The sequence below is a fragment of the Zootoca vivipara genome, chromosome 16 (assembly GCF_963506605.1).
Source record: "Zootoca vivipara chromosome 16, rZooViv1.1, whole genome shotgun sequence".
NCBI classification, from domain to species: domain Eukaryota; kingdom Metazoa; phylum Chordata; class Lepidosauria; order Squamata; family Lacertidae; genus Zootoca; species Zootoca vivipara.
In genome coordinates this window covers 32,224,391-32,238,043 of record NC_083291.1, presented here as the reverse complement: position 1 = coordinate 32,238,043, position 13,653 = coordinate 32,224,391, and the positions used below count along the sequence as shown (strand labels likewise).

At 50.0% G+C, this 13,653-nt stretch overlaps 1 protein-coding gene across 4 annotated transcripts in view; it reads left to right on the top strand.

Annotated features, from left to right (window-relative positions):
• Window positions 1–13,653, top strand: part of KANK2 (KN motif and ankyrin repeat domains 2) — an 82,261-nt gene that overhangs the window by 14,732 nt on the left and 53,876 nt on the right. The window contains exon 1 of one of the 4 annotated variants that reach the window (XM_035140749.2): window positions 1,293–2,486. The exons of the other annotated variants lie outside the window; for them this stretch is intronic. The gene's annotated coding sequence lies outside the window, so the exon portion shown is untranslated. Of the gene's footprint in view, window positions 1–1,292; window positions 2,487–13,653 lie in introns of those variants that run through there. 4 annotated transcript variants of the gene reach the window in all.

Here is a 13,653-nt window from a genome sequence, read left to right as displayed (position 1 = left end):
CGCTACCTGCATCCCTTAAAATGCTTAATTTGCCTTAAATACGAGGGGTTTTTTTTTGCCACCACCCCTACCAGAAAAAAAAGTCTTGCCATTGCTTCAGGTCAATGCTGGGCAGATTCTGGCCACACTCTTTTCCTGGGACAGAATCACTCTGTTGTCACAGCACAGCAGCCTCACTGGGACATGTGCCGCCTCACTGCACAATGGCCAGAGGTTCTTTTTCTGGTTTAAAAGAAGAAAAAATTCTGCCACCTCACATTTACGGAAAGCCAGACATTATTTAAATTAACCCCCCCCCCCACTGCTACTACCATCCTTTGCGGAGTGTCTTCACCTATGAAACTTCCAAAAATTCAGCAGGGCTAGATATTTTGGCTCAGGGCTGAAAGAATTCCATCTTGCCTACAATCTGACCGTAACTTCCAATGTTGGAATCTAGGGAGGGCAGTTCCTTTGGATTTCTGATGAGAAATTGTAATAACCTGCAGTTTCATAAGAGTGTATATTTAAAGAAGATGAATAAATGAGCAAATAAAGTTAATTTGGATGTGCAGAAGATATCGAAAATAAGAAACTGTAGAAAGGGTGGGGTGGGGGTGGGGGAGGAAGCCAAGTTTTGAAATGTCAAAGTGATTGTAAAATCAGTGAAATGTATAAATCTGAAAAGTATATCTATATAAAAGGATTTCTGATGAGAACTGGTCTCTCCACTGAGAGAAAATTCAGTGCTAGAGAGAGAAATATTGGCATGAGATGAGAGGGAGTTAGGGAGGTTTTCCATCCAATTTCTTCTCCCCAGTGCTTGTGCAAGCATCTTCATTATATGTGCTGGGTGTGCATCATGTATGCAAGGCACTGATCCCCCACCCCACCCCACTGTTGAAGGTGAGGCAGGGGAATAAGGCACCATGGAATGTCCCATACCTGCCCTTCAGTTCTGAGAAACAGAAGGGGACTGGGTGGGGAGCATTCCAGAGCGGCATCGCCCACACACTGTAACAATCAGCGCACCATGTGTGTTGATGTTCTGCCCAACCAAGGCCCTCTTCCATTCCCCTTTGCCCACAGCTACCAGCTGATTCCTGTACAGGGAGACTTTTGACTGCAAAGAGGGAGGGCTGGGGTGTGTGTGTGCTTCAGCCCCCTTACATGCTGGAAGACATTTAAGAGCTGCATTTTGAGGTGGGGAGCAAGTGACTCTTGAGCAGAGGGCTTTAACATGGAAACAAATGTACTGCTTCTGTTCTTAACAGGGTATTGCTGTGCTGAGTCTGGCTGCTAATCTTTTGCCCCCCCCCTTCCTTCTTCTTTTTTAAGTTAACATCTTTATCGAAAGTTCAGAAAGCACATACCGTAATTATATGTGCACTAAACATGGCGAGACGTAAATAAAAGAGAGAAAAAGAATAAGAGAAACAGAAACAGAACCCATGTAGAAGGGGGGGAACCCCCCCCCCCAAACTGTATACTTTACTTCACCAGATCTTAACCCAGGGGTCAGCAAACTTTTTCAGCAGGGGGCCGGTCCACTGTCCCTCAGACCTTGTGGGAGGCCAGACTATATTTTTTTTTTGGGGGGGGGATGAATGAATTCCTATGCCCCACAAATAACCCAGAGATGCATTTTAAATAGAAGGACACATTCTACTCATGTGAAAACACGCAGATTCCCGAACCGTATGTGGGCCGGATTTAGAAGGCGATTGGGCCGCATCCTATTGCCTAACCATGTCTTAACCTATTACAGTATACTGTATGTAAGAATGGATCCCAAATATCATTGAATATGTCCATGACAAATTTATCTGCAGATTGTTCATATGCTGCGAGTTTGTACAGTCATGACCTCGGTTTGCGACTGCAATCTGTTCCAGGGAGTCGGTCGCTCCCCGAATCGGTCGCTTCCCCGATGCACGCTTTTGCGCAGATCGCTTCTGCGCATCCGAGCGCCACAGAACCCGGATGTAAACACTTCTGGGTCTGCGGTGGTCGGAAACCGAAGCGGTCGCAAATGGAGGCAGTCGCAAACCAAGGTTTGACTGTACCGGTATAAGTCTTCAATCCAGTCGTAGGAGGAACCACGTTTTTATTTTTCCAGTTCACCGGTATCAGTCTTTTTGTTGTGGTAAGCACATGGAGAGTCCACTCGTATTGTCCTTTCGTAGGGTTCCATGTGCTGGGTATATAATTCAAGAGGATATTTTGTGCTGTAAATGTAAGGTTGTTCCGTACAGTTTTGTTGATGGTTTCAGTTACTGTATCTTCTGATCTTTTGGCTCCCCTTTCCGGATGGCTCACCTACCTTCTTGCTCAAGTCCAACCCGTGCAAGTTTCCGGAGCTTTGTAAGCAATAAAGGGTGACCTTTTTTCTCGCAGCCTTCCCAGGTTCGGGGCCCAGACTGCCATTGGACAACTACAGGGGCCATTCAAGACACCAGCTGGCTTTATGTACAACAGCAAACGTCAGCTTACAGTGTAAAAAAAAGGTATGGCAAGCAATGGCAGAGATGATTAGCATAGCTGGGTTTGTGCCAGCATCATTCCCTTTTGCCCAGTGGGCTGCCCCATGAGTGCTGTTCAGGAAGCAGCTGCCCATATCCTGAGCCTCCAGGGACCTCTTAAGTGCTTTCCTTCCCTCTGGAGTGGGGCTGAGTGAGTGACTCATGCCACTGGCCTCTCCAAAGCCGCCTTAGCCTGCCTGTTCACCCCCTCCCAACATTTCGTAGAACAAGATGCATATTTTAAGATTGTTTTGGATTAGCTGTTCTGGAAAGAAGAAAGCAAACTTGAAAACACAATGAAAAAAGAAGGCATTTCGGTTTCAGCCAAAGGATCAAATTGTGGTGGCTGTTGCAATTATGTCTTTGCCCTTCCTTCCTCCAAAGAACTTTGGGGGGGGGGGGCGTCGTCATCGTCATCAGCAATGCAGGGGGTTTATCCCATTTTAATCCTTACAATGGATGAGTGACTTGCCAAAGGTCACCTAGGAAGCTTCAGGGCTGAGCCTGGGATTTGAATTTGGCTCTCCTTGGTTAAAGGCTAAACATTCTGCTCACTACTCTACTGCTTTCAAAGTTTAAACTTACCTGCCCCTCCCCAAAAAGCCTAAAGACATATTGAAGTGTCTTAGGCCTGCATCCCCCTCACATTAAATTTCAGATGAATGTGGAATTACAAAGAGCACAAACACTTGTTAGTGTGCATCAGAGGGGTAGATGAAATGTCATAGTACACTCATGTTATCCTAGACCCTAAGCTGTGCATTTTTGTCTATTTTTTTGATAAATTTAATGCAGATCTTATATGTAAACAGTTAGTAATTGGGATTATTTATTACATCCCTTCAAAATATTATTTTATTTGGTGGTGACTACAAATGGACAATATTGGGACACGGGTTGCGTTGTGGTCTAAAGCACTGAGCCTAGGGCTTGCTGATCAGAAGGTCGGCGGTTCGAATCCCTGCAATGGGGTGAGCTCCCGTTGTTCGGTCCCAGCTCCTGCCAACACAGCAGTTTGAAAACACGTCAAAGTGCAAGTAGATAAATAGGTACCGCTCCGGCGGGAAGGTAAACGGCATTTCCGTGCGCTGCTCTGGTTCGCCAGAAGCGGCTTAGTCATGCTGGGCACATGACCCGGAAGCTGTATACCGGCTCCCTCGGCCAGTAAAGTGAGATGAGCACCGCGACCCCAGAGTCGTCCGTGAGTGGATCCTAATGGTCAGGGGTCCTTTACCTGGGTAACTTATAGCTGGTAGATGCCACCTGGCTATGTCTCTGTCCTTTTGGTTGGATTGTCTACCTACCTCTTGGTCCCTCTGCTCAAGATACTTGCTTTTCGAACCACTGGATTAAAATCTTGCCTGCACTGAGGCCTGAATACTTGGCATAGACGTTAGCTGACACAGCCTACCTCTGAGACCAGTGCAGCTTCCCTTTCTAGCGCATACAGACTACAGGGAAATCTACACATGCATTCAGATACATTTCAGCGTGAATGAGACAAATGGGATAAATGCAAGCATGGCTGTCCCCCTCATTCTCATTTGGCTCTTCCTCACTCCACCAGGGAACCTTGTATTGTGCTGGAGAAAGAGAAAATGTTTTACTGGCTCCCACTCTCATCCATATACTGTGATTCCATTGTCATCCAGAATCATGTTCATGAGAGTGTGGAAGATGCACAATTACTAAATGAGCAATTTCAGAACAGCAACAATATTATGCACACCGGAGAGGGTCTGCTCCCCCGCCCCCACTTTCTGACATCTTCCACAAAGGATGCTCCCCCCCCTTTTTTACATCTTGTATGTGCATCAGTTCACAAACGTGGCTGGGTTTGTTATTTTGGATAGTAAGGACAGGCGACACGTGACATTTGTCATGCCATTTGTCTCTGAGTGCAGGATTTTCCTTTTATGAATTGCCTGTGCAGGGACCTGATCTGAATCTAATGGGAGCTTCTTCTCCCCCACTGCAAATTGCAGTCCGGGTGGGGTGGAGTGGGACCTGGGACTGCAGAGGAAGGAAGCCCCATTCCCCATGCCGGGGCTCTGATGCTGCACAAGGAACAGAGCACGCTGCAGAGGCTAGGCAGATTGTGTTGGGGATGTCTTAGCTGTCTTCAGGACCCAGAGTTGGGGACAGGTCAGCAATAAAACACCTGTTGCCTGAGAAGCTACCATGTTTCTCCAAAAATAAGACACCGTCTTATATTTATTTTTCCTCAAAAAAACCCATGGTGGCTAATTTTCAGGGGATGTCTTATTTTTATTATTATTAAGTATGGTACAGTTTAACCTACAAGGTTAAACTGCCTATCATTATGGCTTATTTTCGGGGTATGGCTTATTTTCGGAGAAACACGGTAACTGTTTACCAAAGAAGCCAAAACAGCACAGGCCTAGTGATCACTGCAACTCTTCCTAGTTGGTCTTGCATCAGTCAGGCAGTTGTGAGGACCGAAGGTCCCTACCTTCCCACTGCTCCCTAATTCCTCTCTATGTTCTGGAAGACCAAGCAGGAGGAGATTCCTTGGCTTCTTTAGCAGCCTGCCTCCACTTCTGCCTCCGATTCTGGACTGCTTTCTGCAACAGCCTCTTCCTGCTCACTAAACCCTGTTACCTCTTCAGCTGCATTTTTTATGACGTCTGCCACACTGTTCTCTCTCTCCCTCCCCCCCCCAGTTCCAAAAGTGTGTGTACCCTTGCATGTGTGTATTTGAAGCAAAGAAGCAAGCAGCGTCTGTGGCTGATTTGGGCAAGAGTTGAGCATTTACACACACACACATACCCCTACCTATTGCTCTACTCCAAATCACTCCCTTTCAAAGCAGCTTTTATATACTGTAGGTTTGTTGTATGTGTTACTGTGCAATGTTTCCCCCTAAATAAGGGAAGCCTGACTGTGTGATCAGAAAGCAAATTCCACCAACGGAACACTCATACAATTCCATAAAAATATGAAAATAATTGAAGTCAGTTCATACATCCAGGATACATTCAAACATGCATTATTTGAGCATACCGATTAGATTTTGTTCAACTGGTATTTTCTCTCTCCGAGATCCGTCTTGGAGCAAACTGGTTCTCTGTGTTTCTGAGAGAAACTTGTTTGTGCACTTCACTGATTGGTGGAATGGATGAACCACCTCACTTTCCCCCATGGAGCAGTTTCTCAACTTTCTAAAACCTATTATTTTCTCTCTCTTTTGGGGAAAAAAACAAAAAATCCCGATATGAATGCACATTTAATTGAATAAATGTACATGAGGCTTTTTCCTCTTAGAGTGTCCAGTGGTAGCATTGAAGTCCATTGCGGAACTGAACCAAATATTCCCTCTCAGCCACCATGAAATCAAATTAAATTTCATGGAAATCTGAAGTTTGCCTTCCATTGGCCAACTTGCGTTCAAGGAATGCAATGGTCACGTGTCTCCTCCTGCGGTGGTAGTTTAATGCTCACGAGGTTATGCAAGTACCTTATGTAACGTGTGGTTCATTAGTTGCCTTTGTGCTGCCATGTGCTGGAAGTGGAGGGGAAACCAGGCAACTGCTATGTGTGGGTTGTTAAAGGGGAAGATGACATAGCCAGGATCCAACCACACGAGAGGCAAAGCAAAGAAGGGTATGGGAGACAGCATCTTTGCACTGGTTCACTGTCTGCTCCACTAAATGTGCAAGTTTGAGTTTCTCCTCAAGGACAGCTTCATTGACAAGTTGCTCATCCTGCCCAGGATCCTGTTTGTTTTCTTTATATAAATCATTTTTATTGGTTTTACAAGTACAAAGTAGAAATAAAAACAAACTAGTAAGAACGTATCTGTATAAGGAGATTCTCCAAATCTCGAGACTTCCCTCCATCCCCTCCATCCCCTCCATGGAGTCTTAATTTTAAGCATCTACAACTGCACATTCATCCATACTCCAATTTTTATATCAAACCATATTGTCCTTAATTATTATTTTTATACTACAAGTGAGTCAGAATCCTGCTCTTGTTTTCATCTACTTACAGTAGTCTCCCAGGGAACTTACAAATTTTTCCTATTCTTTTATAAAGTCTTTATCCTCTTGGTTTCTGAGTTTTCCAGTCAGCTTTGCCATCTCAGCATATTCCATCACCTTGGTCTGCCATTCTTCTCTGGTTGAGACTTTGTCTTCTTTCCAACTCTGGGCTAATAGCACCCAGGCGGCTGTTGTTCCATACATAGTCTTTTCTGCTCCTTTGGTATGTTGATACCTGTAATTCCTAAGAAAAAAGCTTCTAGTTTCTTAACAAAAGTTATTTTAAGCATTTTTAAAAATTTCATTATATATAATCTCTCAGAAAGCTTTTATTACCTTACAAGTCAATCACATATGATAGAAGGTACCCAGTATCCTGTTTCTAAGCAACTATGCAGCGAGAAGCTGTGTCTGTTTGCGGGTTAATTATGTCAAAAGCAATATTCTCTGAGCTAAATTAAAAAAATTCCTTCAGTAGCACCTTAAAGACCAACTAGGTTTTTATTTTGGTATGAGCTTTCGTGTGCATGCACACTTCATCAGATACACTGAAACAGTGTACTGAAACTAACACGGCTACCTACCTGTAACTATTCTCTAAGCTGTTACTGCTCATGCCTCAACAGCAGCGAAGGTGCAATCCTGGGGGCAGAAGTGCTACCGTGTTTCTCCTAATAAGACGTGCCTCTAAAATAAGCCATGGCACGATCTTTTACAAGCAAAAAAGTATAAGACATCCCCCGAAAATAAGACGTCTTGGGGGGTACCTACCAGACCCAGCAGGAGCCGGCAAACGCAGCAGCGCACGCCGCGCCACGCCCCAGCCCAGCGGGAGCCCCAGCACAGCGACGCACCGAGCTCCGGCTGAACGGGCCCCAGGACCCGGCAGCGGGCGGTGCGCGAAGCCGCAGCAGCCGGCAGGAGCCGGCAGCAGCCCCAGCCGCGCCGCGTCAAGCCCAGGGCCCCAGCAGTGGGCTCAGCGGGCGGCGCGCGAAGCCGCAACAGCCGGCAGGAGCCGGCAGCAGCCCCAGCCGCGCTGCGCCGCACCGCATCAAGCCCAGGGACCCAGCAGTGGGCTCAGCGGGCGGCGCGCGAAGCCGCAGCAGCCGGCAGCAGCCGGCAGCAGCCCCAGTCGCGCCGCGCCGCACCGCGTCAAGCCCAGGGACCCAGCAGTGGGCGGCGCGCGAAGCCGCAGCAGCCGGCAGGAGCCGGCAGCAGCCCCAGTCGCGCCGCGCCGCGTCAAGCCCAGGGACCCAGCAGTGGGCTCAGCGGGCGGCGCAAGAAAGCCCCGTACCATACTTACCGGTAACAATGCTGTACCATGCTTAATTAAAAAATAAGACATCCCCCGAAAATAAGCCGCGATGTGTTTTTTTATAGGAAAAATAAATATAAGACGTGTCTTATTTTAGGAGAAACACGGTATTTCCCAGACACAAGTTGTTTCAGTTTGAGTGCTGGGAAATTACAAGGTCCTCTGTACCATCCAAAGAGTAACTGTGAGCTGTCTACTCAAAACAAAAACAAAAAACCCTCTGATAATGGGGAGTAACCCTGCTGTTCACTTAGCCCTCTGGAAAGCTCAGCAGCTAACCTCAAGTTTCAATAAAAGTAGGTTCTGGGGCCGAGTCCTGACTTGGATTCTGACATTACAACTTGCTCTTTTGCATATCTGAGTCCCTCCAAGTGTCCCTGTTTTCCAGACCACTGCTCCCCAAAGACAAAATTTCGGAGAAATGTTGGAGGGTATATCTGCCATGTGTCATTCTGACTCCTGGCAGCGAGGGTTGTGGGGGTCCCCCTATTCGACCCAAACACCTTCTTTGTTGTTGTTCTTCTGGCCTGCCCACTGTCTCTCATTCCAGGTGTCAAAAAAAACCTCTAGAGATTACTTAAGGGGGGGAACCCCAATAGCACCACCCCCAATGTAGTAAATATATTTTGCCAAGTTGGCCGTTGACAGCTGGAATTACAGTGGTACCTTGGTTGTCGAACTTAATCCGTTCCAGGAGTCCATTTGACTCCTGGAACCGTTCAGCAACTGAGATGCGGCTTCCGATTGGCTGCAGGAGCTTCCTGTACTCAGTCAGAAGCTGCGGAAGCCACGTCGGACGTTCAGCTTCCAAAAAACATTCGCAAACTGGAACACTTACTTCCGGGTTTGCGGCATTCAGGAGCCGATTTGTTCAGGAGCCAAGCTGTTCAACAACCAAGGTACCACTGTATATTAACCCTGCATTTCCCTGCATTTAAAATTGTTTTGCCACCATGCAGGTAATGGCTATGCCTCTGCCCTTTGACTATGCGTTTAGATTAGTTCTGTGTTTTTGCTCCCACAGGCAGGGCTGCAGACCTCCATGCAACAAACAGCTTTATGAACTAGCTATGTGGAGTTCGGAAGATTGGCACAAGCAGAAATTAAAACTGCCCAGTGATGGGCAGCTGGGTCTATTTTGAAACTGATCACATGGCAAATTTATGTGGCGCAGTCCCTGGACTCTTGGTTCTTGTGATTTTAGCAAGGCAAGGGGCCCTACCCAGCTTTCAGCATTCCCCTGTGGCTTTGGGGCCACATGACCCTTGCAAAACACTCCTTTTTTTCCAGGCCTCTGGGCAAGCTTTATTTCTAGGGAGGAGCCAAGAGTGACTCACAGGCAAGGACCAGAGGAATAAGATTATTTGCTGGAATTCTGATTGCTTTTGGGGTGTGGCTACTCATACGTCTGCTGAGAAGGGTTTGTTTTTCTTGGTTTTCTCCCCTTCCCTTGTGTTTCTTCTGTTTTTCTTCCAGAAGCTCTTCTCTTCCCGCCCCTTCACCCTGGGCCAAACCTCTCCCATCCCTCCTTAAACTCCGAGCTTTTGGAGGCTGTTTTTCATCTCTTCCTCGGACAAGCAGGCCTTTGTACTGCAAACTTTCTGGCTCCTTTCCACTCTAGCGTTTCGGATGCTAAGAATAGCCCTGAGCCGTGGCAGTTGAAGCTGCCGACCCTCCGAGACCCTGGATGCAAGGACCTGGAGAAGAAGACATCCCTCCTCCTCCTCAGGGAATAGGGATGCAGCTGGAGGAGAGCCAGGCAGGCACACTGCCAAAAGTGTTGTCTATAGCTCCAAGTCGGAAAGCCAAAGGTCACCAAGACTGTAGTTCGTGGCTTTCTCTCCCACCAGCCGCTTCCTTCTCCTCCCACCCGTGTCTATTTATATTGGAGGCAGATTGGAGGCGGGGCTGGAGGTTGGGGGGGTGGACAGGGGGTGATGGTGTGACTGCTGCCTTCCCCCACACTGGACGAGATACCGTGGTGGACTGTTGATATTCCTGTCATTAGAAATACCTTTGACGGACTGCAGGAATTGCTAGATTTGACCGTACCAAGAACATGTGGTCGGCATGCCGTGCAGTGCCAAGAGGGAACTATTTGTAGACTTTATCCAACCACTGAGCATAGGGCTTGCTGATCAGAAGGTCGGCGGTTTGAATCCCTGTGACGGGGTGAGCTCCCGTTGCTTGGTCCCAGCTCCTGCCAACCTAGCAGTTCGAAAGCACGTCAAAATGCAAGTAGATAAATAGGAACCGCTACAGCGGGAAGGTAAACGGTGTTTCCATGTGCTGCTCTGGTTCGTCAGAAGCGGCTTTGTCATGCTGGCCACATGACCAGGAAGCTGTACGCCGGCTCCCTCGGCCAATAATGCGAGATGAGCGCGCAACCCCAGAGTCGGTCACGACTGGACCTAATGGTCAGGGGTCCCTTTACCTTTACCTTTAAATCCTAGGAATACTGTCACAGTGGCCGGAGCAGACTACTTCAGAGTAACGACGCTACGCAGCTCTGCATTTTATTCTTTTATTGGTGCTGCGTATTTACAGTGCTGAAGTCATTGCTATTTACACGGAACGATGGGGTCATTACGTTGCAGAACCTCCGAATGGCTTTTGGCGCGTCTTTCCCCAACACAAAAGCCTTGGCAGACCCATCCTCTTTCCCCTCCTCTTTCTCCGTAATTCCGGAGTTGGGGGGATGGGTCTCCCCCCCTTATTTGCCCCTTCCTGTCCCACCTGGGACCCTGGCTCCGCTACCTTGCCTGAGCCTCGGACACGACTTCCTGCTTCCTCACTGGAATCGGAGCTCCCTCTGCTTTCCCCTGTGCTCGGGGATGGGCTTGAACTCAGGAGGGGAGGGACTTCGCGATATCCCCTGTCCCTCACATCCACCCCCCTCCCAAGCTCTCCTTCTCCCCTCCCCAAGTCCCCCCCAGGTGTCGGGGACGACTCGAAGCCTAAGAACTCAGTACCTTCCGAGCCCGTCGGTGTGAACACCTCCCCCCAGTCCTGCAAGCCCCCCCCTTCCGCCTGGGAGGACGGGAATCCCAAAAAGTCCGTGGCGTCCGAGCTGGTGGGGGTAAAAATGTGCTGCCAATCTGCTTCTGCCTCTGACTGGGTGGATCTCGGTGACACCCATACCTCGTCTCCCGGTTCCTCAAACTCCGCTTCCCAGCGCCATGGTGAGCTGCTCTCCCGTGCCTCCTCCTCCTCCCCCTCCCTTTCCATGTGCCAGGGCTTGGGTCTGTGGGGATAGAGGGCGTGAAATTCTTCCACCAAGAATTCCTCCTGTATTTGAGTGGCCGGGACCCATTCATTCTGGGACTGCGGAGCATCCTCCCATGCCATGAGGTACTCCAGGCCCCCCACCCCTCTCCGTGAATCCAGGATGGCTGTGGCCTCATTGAGTTGCTCCCTGCCTTCCTTCTCCCCCCCTCCCTCGGGGGTTTGTTCGCTGTCTCGGAGCCTGCTGCTTTCCCTGTACGGCGACAGCAGCGATCTATGAAACACTGGGTGCACCCTCATGTCCTCTGGCAGTGCCAGTCTGAAGGCCACCGGGTTGACCTGTTGCGTGACCGTGAAGGGGCCCAACCTTCTGGGTGCCAGTTTCTTGCACCTCCCTCTGGTGGGAAGGCCCTCCGAGGACAGCCAAACCTTGTCCCCCACCCTGATGACCTCCCCCTGTCGCCTGTGGCGATCTGCCCCCTTCTTGTATGCTTCCTTGGCTCTCTCCAAGTGTTCTCTGAGCTGCTGGTGCACCGTCTCCAGTTCCTCTGCCCAATCCTCAGCTTGCGGGCCCTCCTCCTCCTCCTCCCCCTCCCTCTCCGGGAAAGATCGGAGGTCGCGCCCGTAGTTGGCCTTAAAGGGCGACACCCCTGTGGAGACGTGCACTGCATTGTTGTAGGCAAATTCTGCCAGTGGCAGGCGATCCACCCAGTCCGTTTGCCTCTGGCTGACGTAGCATCTCAGGTACTGCTGCAGAATGGCGTTGACCCTCTCCGCCTGTCCATTGGTCTGCGGGTGTCTAGCCGTCGACAAGCTGACCTCCACCTGCAGGAGGTTCATGAGCCGCCGCCAGAACCTGGACACAAATTGGCGGCCTCTATCCGAAATAACTCTTAAAGGTAAGCCGTGCAGTCTGAATACGTGGTCAACAAACAGTTTGGCTGTCTCTTCTGCAGAGACCGCTCTGGCACACGGTACAAAGTGGCACATTTTGGACATGAGGTCCACCACCACCAACACTGCGGTCTTGCCCCTGGAAGAAGGCAGGTCTGTGATGAAGTCCATGGACACCACTTCCCATGGCCTGTGTGGTGTGGCTAAGGGCTCCAGCAATCCTGCTGGCGCTGCTCTGACCACCTTTGCCCGCTGGCAGGTGTCACAGCCCCTTACATAGTCTCTGACATCCTCCCGCACCCCTGGCCACCAGAAGTGTCTCATGACTAGGTGAGCGGTCTTGTCCCTTCCAAAATGCCCCGCAGTTGGGTTGTCGTGCATCTGCTTGAGGACCTTACGTCTAAGCTGGGTGGTGGGCAGGTACAGTGCACCCTTGTAGAAAAGCAGCCCCCTGCGTTCTGCAAAGTCTTTTGCCTGCTCCCTCCCCCCTCTCAGTTCTCTGAAGATGCGGTCGGCAAACTCATTCGCTGCCGTCAGTGCTGTGAGTTCTGCCTCGCTCACCACTGCTGCTCCGCAGGACCATGCTGCCGGGGGGGAAATGTGCCTGGGTGCTGGTGGCGCCTCCTCCTCCATGTACTCCGGTTTGCGGGAGAGGGCATCCGCCCTGACATTCTGCTCCCCCGGGATGTAGTGGATGGAGAAGTTGAAGTTCGAGAAGAACTCTGCCCACCGTATCTGCCGCTGGTTGAGCACCCTGGCATTTCTCCAGAACTCCAGGTTCTTGTGGTCTGTGCACACCTGGATGGGGTGCTTTGCGCCCACCAGGAAGTGTCTCCAGTGCTGGAACGCAGCGTGGATCGCAAGAAGTTCCCTATCAAACACCGTGTAGTTTCGCTCTGGCTGGGTCAACTTCCTGGAGAAGAAGGCACAGGGTCTCCACTCTCTGTTGGCGTCCAGTTGCAACAAAATGGCGCCCACAGCTTTATCAGAAGCATCTGTCTCAACGCGTAGGGGCGCGTCCTGAACCACGTGGAACAGGTTCTGGTCCGAGGCGAACACCCTCTTGAGGCTTTCGAACGCTGCTTGCGCCTCTGGTGTCCACCTGAACTTCTGCTTGCCTCTCAGGCAGTCAGTGATGGGAGCCGTAACGCGAGAGAAGTTCTTGATGAACTTCCTGTAGAAGTTGGCGAAGCCTAGTAGGCGTTGGGCATCCTTGCGCGTCCTGGGGCTGTGCCAGTCCAGGATGGCCTGCACCTTGTCCTTGTCCATCGCTAACCCCTTGTCTGACAGCTTGTAGCCCAGGAAGTCCACCTCTTTGGTGTGAAACTTGCACTTCTCCAGCTTCACATACAGGTGGTTCTCCTTCAGGCGCTGCAGCACCTCCCTGACGTCTTTCACATGCTGCACTGGGTCAGCGGAATAGATAAGGATGTCATCTAGAAAGACCAAGCAGTTCTTGAAAAGGAGGGACCCCAGGACGTGGTGCATGAAGGCCTGGAAGCATGCTGAGCCCCCTTGCAACCCGAATGGCATCACCAGATATTCAAAAGAGCCCAGAGGCGTGAACATCGTGGTTTTCCATTCATCGCCTTCCCGGATCCTGATCAAGTTGTACGCCCCCCTCAGGTCTAGCTTGGTGAAAATCTTACCCCTGCGTGCCGCTGTCAGGAGATCATCCACTCTGGGCATGGGGAAAGCCACTGGCTCTGTCACT